Source organism: Furipterus horrens, unplaced genomic scaffold (assembly GCF_987537825.1).
Source record: "Furipterus horrens unplaced genomic scaffold, mFurHor1.1.pri manual_scaffold_10, whole genome shotgun sequence".
Taxonomy (NCBI): Eukaryota; Metazoa; Chordata; class Mammalia; order Chiroptera; family Furipteridae; genus Furipterus; species Furipterus horrens.
In genome coordinates, this window is record NW_028327180.1 from 35,302,884 (window position 1) to 35,316,986 (window position 14,103).

The window sequence follows — 14,103 nt, forward strand, 5'->3', positions numbered from 1 at the left end:
CCGACGCGGGTCTGGCCGGGCCCGCGAGCGGCGGCGGCACCGCCAGGGATTGTGGGAAACGCGGCGGGAAGTGGGGTGCCGGGGGTGAGCCGGCCCAGCCGGGGAAAGCCGTGCGGGGCAGGACGCTCAGACTCGAGTCCTACCAGTGCCGCTCACCCTTTCAGAAAACCCTATCCAGGGAATACAGCGTGAATGCCGCCGGCTGTTATGGAACATGTTCCCACTCCAGAGCCTCCTCGGCCGCTGGGAGCCGGCCTGTGACAAGTCTAAAAATAAACCCATTCCCATAGAAAAGGGCTTCCTAAATGAGCTGACTGGTCTCCAACAATGGTCTGGAGTTTTAAACACGTTGAATACTTAAACACACACACACACACACACACACACGGCTTCTCGGCATGCATGCTTAGGGAAATATCCCGGGGCTTTGCAAAAACAAGAGCTTAATCCAGATGTGTAGCAATAATCAACCAAAATTGGGGGTGGGGGGGGTTTAAATACCATTTGAAATACTTAGACCAACTCCTGTGAACCAAAAAGTGCACATATTCTACAGTTCTCAGAGATGTGACTACTTCCACGCTTGCAGAGCCAGGACAAGACTTTGGATAGCTGAACCGATGGGAATGGGCAAAGTAACATGACCTGAGCTAAAACTCATACCTGATCATTACTGTTAACTCGGCAATGAGTGAAAATCATTATTTAAAATCTGTAACTGCAATATAAGATGAAATTTACTTCAACGTGTTTTTTTGTGATTTTAATCCCCAAAAGGCAGGGCTTCTACTCCAGGGTAGAAGCCACACCAGGACCTACAGAAGCTGGGGAGGGTGAAGGCCAGGGGCTGGCTCCCATCCCTTTGCTTGGGTGGCCTGGTGCTTTAGACAGTAGTGCACCCATGAGCCTAGCCCCACACCTGCCATTTCCCATCTTAGTGGATCCCAGGCCCATGCTCTAGCTAAGAGGCAAACAAAACACTAAAGATTGCTTAGGTTCCCACAGGGGACAATTTGGACTACAGATTCGGTTTGCAAAACAAAACTTTAAGAAACCTACCAACCTGTTTTCCAGAGCAGTTGCTTCATCTCTCCATCCCCATCAGCCCCTCTCTTTCTGATCCTCCTTTTTCTTCTCTTTCCTTACATCCCCTTACTCTCCCCTCTCCTAATTTCTTTCCCCTCACATCTCATTCTCTTCTCTCCTTTCCCCTTTATTTCTATGACCTAAACGTAAAGTCCTACCTCCACCACTTATGTACAAAAACTACCTCTTTCTAACTTTTACCAATTTTGTTGAGGGATATGAGAGAGCGGGAAGCAAGTTTTTAAAAATCAACATCATTCCAAGAAATGAAATGGGGAAAACTGTTCACAAGATCATGAATTGCCTAAGTTGTCCTTTTATCTGTGCCTGTCTCTTTCTCTCTCTTTACAGTTCATCTTCTTGGCTCTCCTCCAGAGGTCTGTGCAGCAGGCAGAAGTTTGGCAGTGTGGGTGAAGACACAACAGAAGCTCAGAAGCCACAGTAAGATTTACCAGGTGTTGGTTCATCTCCACACCATGCAAGAGAGAGCCTGCAGCTAGCTAACTGCTGCCTAGAGGACCCGGCCTGAAGGCCTTCTTATACATCTGAGTGACTTAACACATTGCTGCCACTTATGTCAATTTATTTCATTCTAACGACAGCCAAGCTTTAGGATGAAAAAGGATACCCAACCAAACTCTGGTGTATTCTTCACTTCACAGGAGCCCTGGTTGCTGTTAACCATCCTCCTCCTTCTTTGAACCTGTCCTCTCCTGATTCTCCTTCCTCTCAAACAGTTCTAGGTCAAACAGTTCATATCTCTAACTAGGCATGACTTGGGCTACCTTTTTTTCCCTCTGCACACTCTCTTCCTTGCCAGTTTCAATCAGCTTCCTTGTATCATCATCACCTCTAAGCAGATCCTTCACTGCTGTGCTCCAGTCCCTGTTTCACAGTTGCACTCCAGACATCATCCCATCATCATCCTATTAATAAATATTTTATCAATACTTAATTGCCAGGCAATAAGCAAAACCCTTTATAGGCACTGTCTCACTTACTCCTTACAGCAAGATATCAGCTTATAGATGGGGAACTGAGACCTAAAGAAGCTAAATAAATAAGGTGCCCAAGATCACAGAGTGAGGTGTAAAGTACAGATGGAACGCCAAGTCTTCCTAACTCCAAGGGCAATATTCTTGTTTCACCAGGACCTTCCTATATCCCACCATGAACTCACCTTTATGCCCTGATTTATAATAGTGTTACCAATGTCTTTCCTAACACAGAAACTCAAAACCTAGCATCATCTTTGATTTCTCTCTGCACCCCCACATTAAATCAGTTTTTCAGACTTGAAAAGCCTTTACCTGTAAGAGCTCTACCACCCCTCCTCTGTAGTTCCAAACTGCTTCCCTAGTTCTAGTCCTCATTACTCATGAACTGTTGCCTTGATATTGCAATTTCTGGTTTGGAAAATACCATCATATTTACAATAGCTCTTCAAGAAAGCAAGCCATGGCAACAGACTACAGGATGAAGCTAGTCTCCACCGGTCTCTCCATATTGACCTGTTACAACACTTACTCTCTACTTTACATTTTGCGATTTAATCAGAATAGTCTTGCACTGTTTTTTAACAGTCATATATGTAGATATTTATCTGCTTCAAAGAAGCAGAAAAGAGCAGAAACCAGCATGCCTTTGGTAGCAAACAGCAGGAGCCGATGGGATCTTCCCTCTAGGCAGTCATAGGAACTCAGCAGTGCCCAGTCTCTTTCTTTTAGTTACAAATTTGAAATCCCCAGAAAAAGACATGATTGGCCTGGCTTGGGTCCCCTGTCCATTCCTCAATCAATGAGCTTTGTCTAAGCAGCAGGTCAACTTTTTCTAAACAGGGCAGTTGAAACCTCTTCTGTATATAGGGCTTGTTCCCAGAAAAAGAAGACATACACCATCCATCCATTTGTTCATTCATTCCATCAACAAACAGTTAAGCACCTATCAAAATTTATCAAGGTTCTTTCATGTATGCAAAATGTTTAAAATAATAACCCTGCCCTCATATCATGAAAGTCACAACAGAAAATAAGAAATCACCAGATAAAAGCATAACAATCAATTTTCATCCATAAGAGGCCATCAATTTAATTGTGTGTGATGAAAGAATTCACCACACCCTATATAAGCCTCTGCTGGTAAAAGTAATTAGTAGTAATGTACACATGTTCAATAAAACAAGTTCACAGCATCACCCTTAGGAACAGACAAATACAGAAAACTGCCCGATGTCCACCAACAATAGACAAGATCAAGAGCAGTGTGTTTACACAATGGAATACAGCAATGAAAATGAATGATCCACAAATATATACAATATTGATGAATCTTACAATGTTAAGCAAAAGAAGCTAGACACAAAAAGTATGTAGAATATACTTCCATTAATATGAAACATAAAAACAGGCAAAACTAATCTGCCTATAAGAGTAGTGACTTGAGGGGAGCACAGGGAGCCACATGGGTGCTAGTGATTCTCTGTTTCTTGAGCTGGGTGCTGGTTACACAGGTGTGTTCAGTTTGTCAAAATTCATCAAGCTATACACTTACTATATGTGTTCTTTTCTATGGTCTGTTATCTTTCAATAAAAAGGTTTTTGTTGTTGTTGTTAAAATATTTCATTTATTTATTTTTAGAAAGACGGGAAGGGAAAGAGAGAGAGAAACATCAATGTGAGAGACAAACATTGATCAATTGCCTCTCGCACACCCCCAGCCGGGGACCCGGCCTGCAACCTGAGCACGTGCCCCGACTGGGAACCGAATCGGAAATCCTCCAGTTTGTGACAGTGCCCAACCCACTGAGCCACACCAGTCAGGGCTAAAAAGGTTTTTAAAAATAAGTAATTAATGGTCAAAGGAGCTTTTCATCACCCTTGAACACTGTCACCATGATTGTCCGGGAGTTGCCAATTATTGCCATCCCCACCCCCACCATTACATCAACTACTTAGAAACCCTAAGCCACCATCATTGGTCTTTGGAAAGAGCCACCATTCTTACCGCTTAGCTTCATCTGCTGCGGCCCCAGCTGAATGGACCTCCTCTTACCTGGAAACTTGGGAGCGGGACACTGTATAGCTGAGCCAGGTGATGGAGAGTGGTTCATCTAATATGTTGTATAGATGTGGGAAGGGCATTTCTGGGTATAGGCACAATGATAATAAGCCAAGAAAACCAGTCTGCAGAAAACAGAGCCAACACACAGAAGGCAACAAACAGCTGTGGGAGGTAGAGGGAGAAGCCTCAAAGGCCGCTCAGTTTCCAGTTCTTACACTTGTATTCCAGCTGTCCCAGGGGAGCCGTGAGATTGCTCACGCAGCCTTACAATGATAAACAAATGAACAAATACATAAGTAATTGTTTTTAAGACTTTACATACTTAAGCTAGTATGACTAGGTGTCTCTCTGTGGCATGTATTATTTCATTTAGTCCTTATCATAACCCTACACAGGAATGACTCCCATTTCACAGGTGAGAAAACCAAAGCCCAGAGCGGTTAAGTTACTTGCCCAAATCACATACCTGGTAAGTGATGGTGCCAAGATTGGGACACACGCAGTCTGACTGCGGAGGCTGAGGTTTTAACAACTATACTACACTGCAAAGCAAGATAAGTGCGGAAAATGGCAATGTGAATTATATGCTGCATTCATGGATTTAACTCGGGCATCTGATTTTGATTGAAATGAGTTCAAATATAGAAAGTATACAAATGATTAAAAGGTTGTCTCAATAAGTTGGTAAGCATTTCTTTCATGAGGGAATTATCGTTTGAGTTAGAGATGTTAAAGAAATATAAAACGTATGTAGTGTGACAAATTATATTTTAAAAGACTGTTCTTATACAATGAAATTGTTTACAGATTTAAGCAAATCCCTCTCTTAGGGGGTCCCCACTGATTGTCTCTTCTTCCTAAAGTGTGACTATGCAGGAGAAGGGATTTTAGTCCTGTGGAAGCAGAAACTGATGATAAAAGTTACTTCGAGTCCTAAGAAGGGAGGTGCCAGTGGTCATTTTCAGTGGTGACAGCTGCCAGACCCACAATCCACTCAGTAAGTTGTTCTAAATCAATCACAAGTGAGCCATTGGTGACCCCCAGCAACCTTTAGAAAGTATGATTCAGGAATTATCAGCGAGTTTAAGTCAGATAAGAACTTTTCTATCTGTAATGCTTTGATTTTAAAAGAAAGTGCTGACAGCCACTCAGCTAAATCTTTTCTATATAAATGACTGAGCAATTTTGTGGTTTATAATTAGAACAATGCATGACAATTTCTAGATTAGAGTTCCAAGGTTACGCTTCTCTTTGGTCCATCAATACCAAAAAGACAAAAGGTCATCTTCTAAGGCTCCACAGATAGCACTTACTAGCCTGCCAAATGGCTCATTCTGAAAGTCCTGGCTTTCATGTTACCCTTTAAAAGAAAGAGGCTAGGCGTTCTAAGGGGTGGATGTAAAGAGTAATGGAAAAGAAAAACACAATACTGTAAAAAAGAAAAGAGGTTTGTTTCTTAGCTGGCTAAAGGAGGGACAGTCTGTAGTAAGAAGACTAAGTTAGCCCTGGCCGGTATGGCTCAGGTAGTTAGAGCACCGTCCTGTAAATTGAAAGGTTGTGGGTTCAATTCCCAATCAGGGTACATACCTAGGTTGTGGGTTCGATTCCTGGTCAAGATACATACAAGAGACAATGGATCAATGTGTCTCATTGATCTTTCTCTCCCTCTTTCTCTCCCTCCCTCCCTTCCCCCTCTCTCTAAAATCAATAAGCATGCCCTCCAGTGAGTATTAAAAAAAAAAAAAACCAAAACACTGAGTTAACAACAACTCCAAAATAAAGCACATATTATTGTCAGAAACGGATTTGTTAAGGAATCACTTCATGTCATGGTACTAACTATCTTGCATGTGGCTGTTAAAAACAAATTTTATACTAGTTTCCCGTTAGAAGCTTAGCCTGATTCAAACCTGTTATCTACATAAAACACCTAATCTGTAATGACCAATTAAGATTCTAAAAATTAGCTGCTGTCCCTGAAATATAATGTATCTATCTCTAAGATCCCTTCTTCCTCCAAGAGCCACCCCTCCTCCAATGAGTTTCTGTTCTCTGCCCACTGTGTCAGCACAGCTTTGCAGAGGCAGTCACACTTGATGATCAGTAGTTACTAAAATGTCATCAAAATGTCCAGCTTGCTCCTGTACATTCCAAATAAAGACACAAATGTTATCCAAGGCAAACACAGAAGCACCTAACATTGACCCTACATTATGCCAATGAGGAGCTAAAATGTGTTCAATTAGACACAACATGCCACAACATGGCATGTCTGTCTGTTTGAACAACTTAGTATAATGAGGGCTATAACTAGAGAAAAGAAGAAAAATTGTGCAGGGTGTTGATGGCTGAATTCCAAAGTCATGTTTATATGTAGCTCTCTGACTCCAGGACTATCCTTACACCAAAAATCAACTGCTCACTACATTTACTTAAAAATGTCTCAAGTAAACAAGGTGTTCCAACTGAAAATTGGCTAAATGTTGTAGAAGTACTTAAAGAACATCAATTAACTAACCAATTTGGCTGTAAGATCAAAACTGAAATTAATCATAATCCCAAGAGTAATCATGCTAAAATTTCTCAATATATGTAACTTGTTAATATGGAGTTTATATATTTAAAACAAAAACAAAAAAACAGTAGATTTACCAACCAGATTTTCAAAAGAAAAATGTGTAGGTTTTGAACCAATTCATGAAGGTTATTTCTCAACCTCCATGGTGAGAGCACAATTCTAGCAGGACCCATTCAATCCCAAAACAAAATAAATAAGAATTCTTTCAGTCCAAGCTTTCAGCCTTGCAACTGTTATGCCACAGGTCAGAAATGGAACCAAATGAAAATGTGACCACTCTTCTACAAATCCATCAATGCTAAGGGCCTAAACTAACAACCCAAAGCTCATCTCTCGTGGATAGTATCAGATATTTCAGACTCTTGTAAAAAGGCACATATGTAATTACATTGTGGAGGTTGTGAAGAAAAGCATACCTATAAAGTAAATAGGTGGTAATTTGGAAAAAGGACGGTTGACACAAATGATGAGTATAATCCAAAAATATGTTAACTATGTAAAATACACTAAATATGAAAATACTTAAAAAGTTCAAATATCATTATGCATTTCTATTACTTTCATGTACATTTAACTATACTGCAGTGATGTTTAATACTTTCCCCTTATATTTCATATTTAACTTAAACATTAAGCATCTAAATATTTGTAAGAATAGCAAACAAAAACATCACAAAAACTGATAAATTAAATGTTTGCCAACTCTGCAGCTTTTCCAGCTCACGAGCATCATTTTATAAAATTGCTATCTTCACGTACCAATAATTTCATTTTTTCTTCTTTCACTTACTTCGAATGGACTAGTATGTGTTTCCATTTGATCCTTGCAGTCATCCCTAAAGGTACTGAGCATTCCATGTCTGTCTTAGTGGTTCCTCAATGACAGTTTGTGAACCAAGCTATGATGAAATTTTCAATCAGTCCACAGTTAAATGAGAAAAACAAAAGCAAATTAGTGAGTTTTTAATAAAGCTAAATTTAATCAATTGAAAGGACTGTCCTTTATTTTGAGATTATGCCTTCCTGTCTGCCTTTTTTGTGTTAAAATGTACTTTTTATTAAATAATTCTGATGGTAAAGGCAGCTTTTTCTTCATCTTCCCTACTAACAAAATATTGAAACATAACTATACTGCCCTTTCCATACCAATTATTTTTTATTTCACTGGTCCATTAAATCCAAAAGTTGGTGAACTACCTGTCTTCAGGGCATTTTAATGTATGAGCGCGCGCATGCACACACACACACACATTTTTGAAAATAAAATCCTATGGTAACCAGACTCTAAAATGTCCCCAATGGTCCCTGTCCCCTGCTGTTCACACCTTTGTTAGCCCCCTCCCCCACAGTACCAGAAATGGTCTATGAGACCAAGAGAACACAGCAAAGTGATGGTATGTCATTCCTGAGGTCAAGTTATACGAGACACTTCAGCTTGCAGCATGGTTGCTTTCTTTCTTCAATCACTCACTCTGGAAGAAGCTAGCTGCCCTGTCATGAGCAACACTCTGGAGGCCCCTGTGGCAAGGAATCGAGCCTCCTTGCCAACAGCCATACGAGTGAGACTGGAAACAAATCCTCCAGCCCCAGCCAAGCCTTCAGAGGACCACAGCCTCACAAAAGACCCTGAGCCAGAACCACACAGCTAAGCCACTCCTGAATTCCCGACACACAGAAATCGTGAGATAATGACTAAGTTGAGATATCTGTGATGGAACAAGATATAACTCATGCAATTCCTCTGTCCTCTTTCAGATGAATAGCTCTCTAACCACAGTGCCTGTATCCATGCCTGTGTTGGGAGAAAGGATTAGCAAGGACTGTGACCTCCATTTCCCTGGCTTTGGTTTGTTTACACTGATTTTGTCCTTCTCCATTGCTTTTTCAACTTTTTTCATATTGACTAGAATACTCAGTAAACTGAATAATCCATCTCTAGCAAAGGAATCAGTTCTACACTTTTGTAGGCTTAGTTAAAGGAATCATTCTATGTAAATATGGTATTTTATGATATTTTAGAAATCTGGTAAATTTCTATTGACAGAATCCCTCACCTTAGCTGTCAAATCTTTACCAGACCCATTCTTACCTCAACAAAGGACCATATCTCATATATATTGAGAAAACAGAAGCTACAGACATGATCTCTTAAATTCTCTCTTCCAAACTTTAAACCTATCTGTAAATACCAGGGTGAAAATTTTTATTTTAGTAGCTGATGCCAGAGTTCCTGTTAGGGATAGAAAATGCCTTATTGGGGGAACTACCTTGATTTGACTTCAAATAAAACTAGGAAATAAAAAACTAAACAGTTCATATTAAAAAAACAAAAAAGACCAAGAATATGAGCACTGAAAGAGAGCAAAGAAGAGAGGAAATGGGAGGGGGTGGTCAGGAGAGATGTGGTTCAAATAACAGTGTGGGAGGTTAAAGCTTGGGGAGAGAGTTCTAGTGGGGGGGGGGCTGAAATCATGTTTAAAACACAAATATCTATTCCTGGACATAACATTGTTTGTGTTGCTAAGGATCTGAAATCCCCTAAGCTTTCAGTAATAGCAGACACATGCATAAATGCCTATTGTGAGTGATTTGGGGTAAAATCAGGGGAAATAGATGGGGGGAGGAGGCAGATCTGAGTTTTACAACTGGGTCAGCATGGAACCAAGAAATAATTGAGATGAAGAATTTAGGGGAAACAGACACTCAAAAACCAAAGAAATCATAAGATGAGCTTCCAGGAATTAACAAAAATCTTGGCGTTGAAACTCCCAAACTGATGTGAAATGGAGACATAAGCCAATTTCACTTAAATCTCAAAAAAAGACACTGTTAGCGGACACCTGGGTCCATATTCATGGATTCTTTTCTCACATGCCTGGCCCTTGACAAAGGAATGTTCAAAACAAGGCACTTTTTTTTTCTTTGAATATGATCTAATATCCATCCTTGAGATATTACTCCATCAGTTATTCTCTCTCTGATACTCAAGAGTCAGTATGAATCAGTATCCTCCTCACTACAAGGATATCCCTCCACTGCTTACACACAGGCTCAGGCCCAAACTACAACCCTCTAACAATACCAGCTTTGAACGCAGGAAGACTTGAGTCCTGATTCTATTATTTGTGTGTGGTATAACCTTGGCCATATTACCTAATTACTTTGCACTCTCTGGGCTATAACTTCCTCATAAGAAAATAGGGGTAATAATAGTACATACCTTAGAGGAGCATTGTAACGATTATCGTGGATGAGTGTAAACTGTTAGCCCAGGGCCTGGCAAATAGTAATCCCTCATTAATGTTAACTGCTACCAGCTTCATTCACTAAAAATCCTTTTTTTAAATTGATTTTAGGGGGTTGGGGGAGGGAGAAACATCAACTTGTTGTTCCACTTACTTATGTATTCATTGGTTGATTCTTGTATTTGTCCTGACCAGAGATACGTAACCTTGGCATATTGTGATGATGCTCTAACCAACTGAACTACCTGGCCAGGGTTAAAATTCTTAAAAGAATCATCTCTAGTCTATGTCTACTTCTGCCACCATTCATTCTTTAATTCCCAGAAGGCTGGTTCTTGCCAATCTACTGAAATTGCTGCCATTAAGGTAACCTCATTCATTAATCCCAGGGGATCTTTTCAGGCCTCCTTTTGTTGGAATTCTGATGCAGTACTTGGTAGTCCTAGTCACTCACCCTGAAATGGTCCAATCCTGGCTTTTCATGACATTGCTCCCTCACCACTTTTTCTCTTTTTCTTCACTAACTCTCCTTTCTCCATCATCGTGTAAAGTGTTAGTGTGGCCAGGATTCCACCTTAGCCACTTCTGTTCTCATTTAGCACTCCCTGGACAAACACATTCAGACTTCAGCAGCCCAGTCTCTAACTTTAACGGAGACCTTTCTTCTGAACTCTTGAACCAAACTGCCCACTGGATAGCTAGGCATTTCACAAACCCAGCCAACCAAACCAGCTTTACAGAGCCTCTGAACAAAATCATTATTTTCTCTGCCTTCCCCCAATTCTTTCCTTTCCCTAATAATCGTTTTCATCATTAACATCAGCTGTTATCCTTCCTGTTGCCCTTGCCCACTCTGTCCAACCGGCTATGGGACAATGCTGCCTCGCAGTCCTGCTCCCTCCCTAGTGACCCCACCGTGATTCACAGAGGCTTTAAAGTCACATGGGACTGAATTCAAATAGTAACTACACAAAACACCTACTATTATTGTTCTTGGCCAAATTACTTAACCTCTCTGAGCTCAGGTTTTGGGGATCATCAAATGAGATGTCATATGCAAAATGGCCAGCACATAGCAGGGGTTCAGCAAACATTCCGCTGCAACCCCTTCCTTTAGGCCTTCGTCTTCCCCTGTGTAAGGCAATATCCACCTAGCAGGTCTCTCTCATCCTTTCTCCTCCAAATTGTCCCAGACTTAATTTTCTAGGAAAAATAAATGTGATTCTATCATCTCTTTGCTGTAAAATCTTCAACGTTTTCTTTTTCTCTACGAAACAAAGTTCAAATTCCTTACCATGATAAGTTCTAACTGCCTGTCTGTTCCCTTCTCCCCCAGCCCAGTTACTCTAAAAAAAAGTGGCTATTCACCAGCTACTTCGTGAACTTACTGGCTTACGTCTCACACATGCTGATCCCTCTGGTCATAATTCCCTTCCAAGTTCTTTTGTTTAGTTGGCAAGCTTTGTCATTCCCCTAAAGCCCTGTTTCAAAAGCTGTCACTTATATGGCAACAAAAGCTCAGCAGCAAAAGCAAAGATAAGCTAAAAACCCTGGGCATGGCAAAGAATCAGTTGATAAAATGAAAAGGCAATCTACAGATTAGCAAAAAATATTTACAAGCCATATGTCAGATGGGGATTTATATCCAAAAATATATAAAGAACTACAACTGTGTCAAAAAACAGTCAATCCAATTTAAAAAATAAGGGTAAACCTAAATAGACATTACTAATCATCAGGGAAATGCAACCAAAACCACCTCATGAAATGTCACCTCGGACTTGTTAGGATAGCTGTTATCAAAAGGACACAAGATGACACACAGTGCTGAGGATGTGACGAAAAGGGAAGGGACCCTGGAGACTGTTGGTGGGAATATAAATTGGTACAGCCACTGTGGAAAAGTTCGGGAGTTTGGTTCCTAAAAAAAAAAAGTAGAGCTACCATAAACTAATTGTCTAGCAAAGGATAAATGGGTAAAGAAACTGTGGTATTATATATGTGTAAATATAGACAATAGAATATTCTGCCATTTGTGACAACAGTGATGAACCTGAAGGACATTATACTAAGTGAATTAAGCCAGACGAAAAGAAGTTTTTTAAATGTATGATCTCACTAATGTGTGAAATTCTCAGAAGCAGAGTAGAATTGTGGTGGCCAGGGACCTGGCCGCGGAAAAATGGGAACATACTGGTCAAAGGACACAAAGTTGCAGTTGTGCCAATAAGTAAGTCTAGAGCTCTAACAACGTAATGCGGATAGTTAATAGTACCGGATTTAATTCTGGAAATTTGCTAAGAGGTTGGATTTCAGGTGCTCTCACCACAAAAAAAAAAAAAAAAGAAAGAAAAGAAAAAACTGGCAACTATTTTGGGTTGAGGAATGGATATGTTAATTAGCTTGATTGCAGTAATCATTTCAGTATGTAGATGCATATTAAATCATGTACACCTTAGATATATATACAATTTTTATTTTTAAAAAGTTTATTTAATTTTATGCTCACCCTTAAACATTTTTACTAAACTGGCCTATACTCTAAAAATGTCAATGTTGTGGGGAAAAAAAGGAAGTGAGGAGGGAGGGAAGGGGGTGTGTGGGGACAGGCTGAAGACATTTTTAAGATCAAAGGAGACTAAAGAAACATGACAACTGGGAACATTTGAGATCATGCTTCCTGGCAATTGTCACCTTGGGCTGAAGGAAGGAAGGAAGGAAAGAAGGAAGGAAAGAAAAGAGGGAGGGAGGGATAAAGAGAGGGAGGAAAAAAAGGAAAAGGAAAACGACAATTAAATGCACTGTGTAGCCCTGGGCTGGATCTTAGACTGGGGGAAAAACTGCTATAAAATATATTATTGAAGCAAGTGGTGAATTTGAAAATGGACTCTTGATTATCTAATAGCATTATAGCAATATGAAATTTTCTGAATTTAAAAACTGCACTGGGGTTATATGTAAGAGAATGTCCTTGTTCTTAAGAAATACATCCTGAAGTATTTAGGGGCAAAGAATTATGATGTCTGCAAGTTTTAAATGTTTCAGCAAAATTAACAATTATGTATATCTAGAGAGAAATATTGCAAAATGTTAACAATCTGAGTTAATGTTTACCATTCTTGTAATTTTTTGTAAGTTTGAAATTTTTTCAAAATAAAGTTTCTTTAAAATGTTTTACTTATGTGAGACCTTTCTCACTCTCTCAAATAGAATTAATACTGCCTTATCTAAGCTGTTGTAAATGTTTTTAATTTTACCCTCAAATGCTCAGATTGGGTTGTAATTATTTCTTTAAGTGTTTGTCTTATTCTATTAGATCCAGAGCTTCTTGAGGCAGGAACTTGAGCTGCCTTTTGGGATTTAAGAATGGGAGGAGTATTCTAATTCTGGGAAACTTAATGTTACTGGCATGGTACAATATTACTGGAGCACTTTGATGCTACAATTTGAGCTCACAGCAAAACATTGCTAGACATCCTGAAATGAGAACCAGAATAGAAAATGAACCTTTGATTTGGACCACAGTATAGTGCTGGAGTTTGTTTAACTAACATACCGTCCAGTCCCTGTACGGAACCTTCTTCAGGCAAAGCCAAAAACCCATCACTGGTCCAGGCATATACACGAAGGTGCTATGTTTAGAAGGGAGAGCTCCCATGAAAGTTGGTGCAAAATTACATTTAATGTCTGGAATACAACCCCCTATGTATCTTATCACTTCCAACACACATATCACAGACGGTAGTCCCATCCTTGGTTGGCCAGAGGTCTCATTATAAAATCCCACAAGTTAAGAGCTCAAACGGTTGGACAATGTAGGAGAAACCATGCTCTTCTTGCTCTGATCAAGAATATAGGAAACGTTTTCTCTCCACAACTTTGAAATAGCATCCATCCTTCTCTCTGCCCACTTCCCTTACTTTCTCCGCCTCGAGGAAGAAAAAACTTACTTATGTGATTGATGAGAATAGGTACAGGGTCATTACACACTCGCTGCCCAGGCCGCTTCTGAATTTGTCTTCCTGAGATGTCTGCCCTACTGGCCATGTTTTCTTCTCTCCTTCATGCGGTAACAGATAAAACAGTTTCCACTGACTTTGTCTATGTCTAGGGGTAACGTTTAATTTGTGGAGA

At 40.0% G+C, this 14,103-nt stretch overlaps 1 protein-coding gene across 1 annotated transcript in view; it reads right to left on the bottom strand.

Moving 5' to 3' along the window:
• The window catches only part of EXTL3 (exostosin like glycosyltransferase 3), a 101,330-nt gene that overhangs the window by 56,475 nt on the left and 30,752 nt on the right, over positions 1–14,103 (bottom strand). The window lies entirely within an intron of this gene.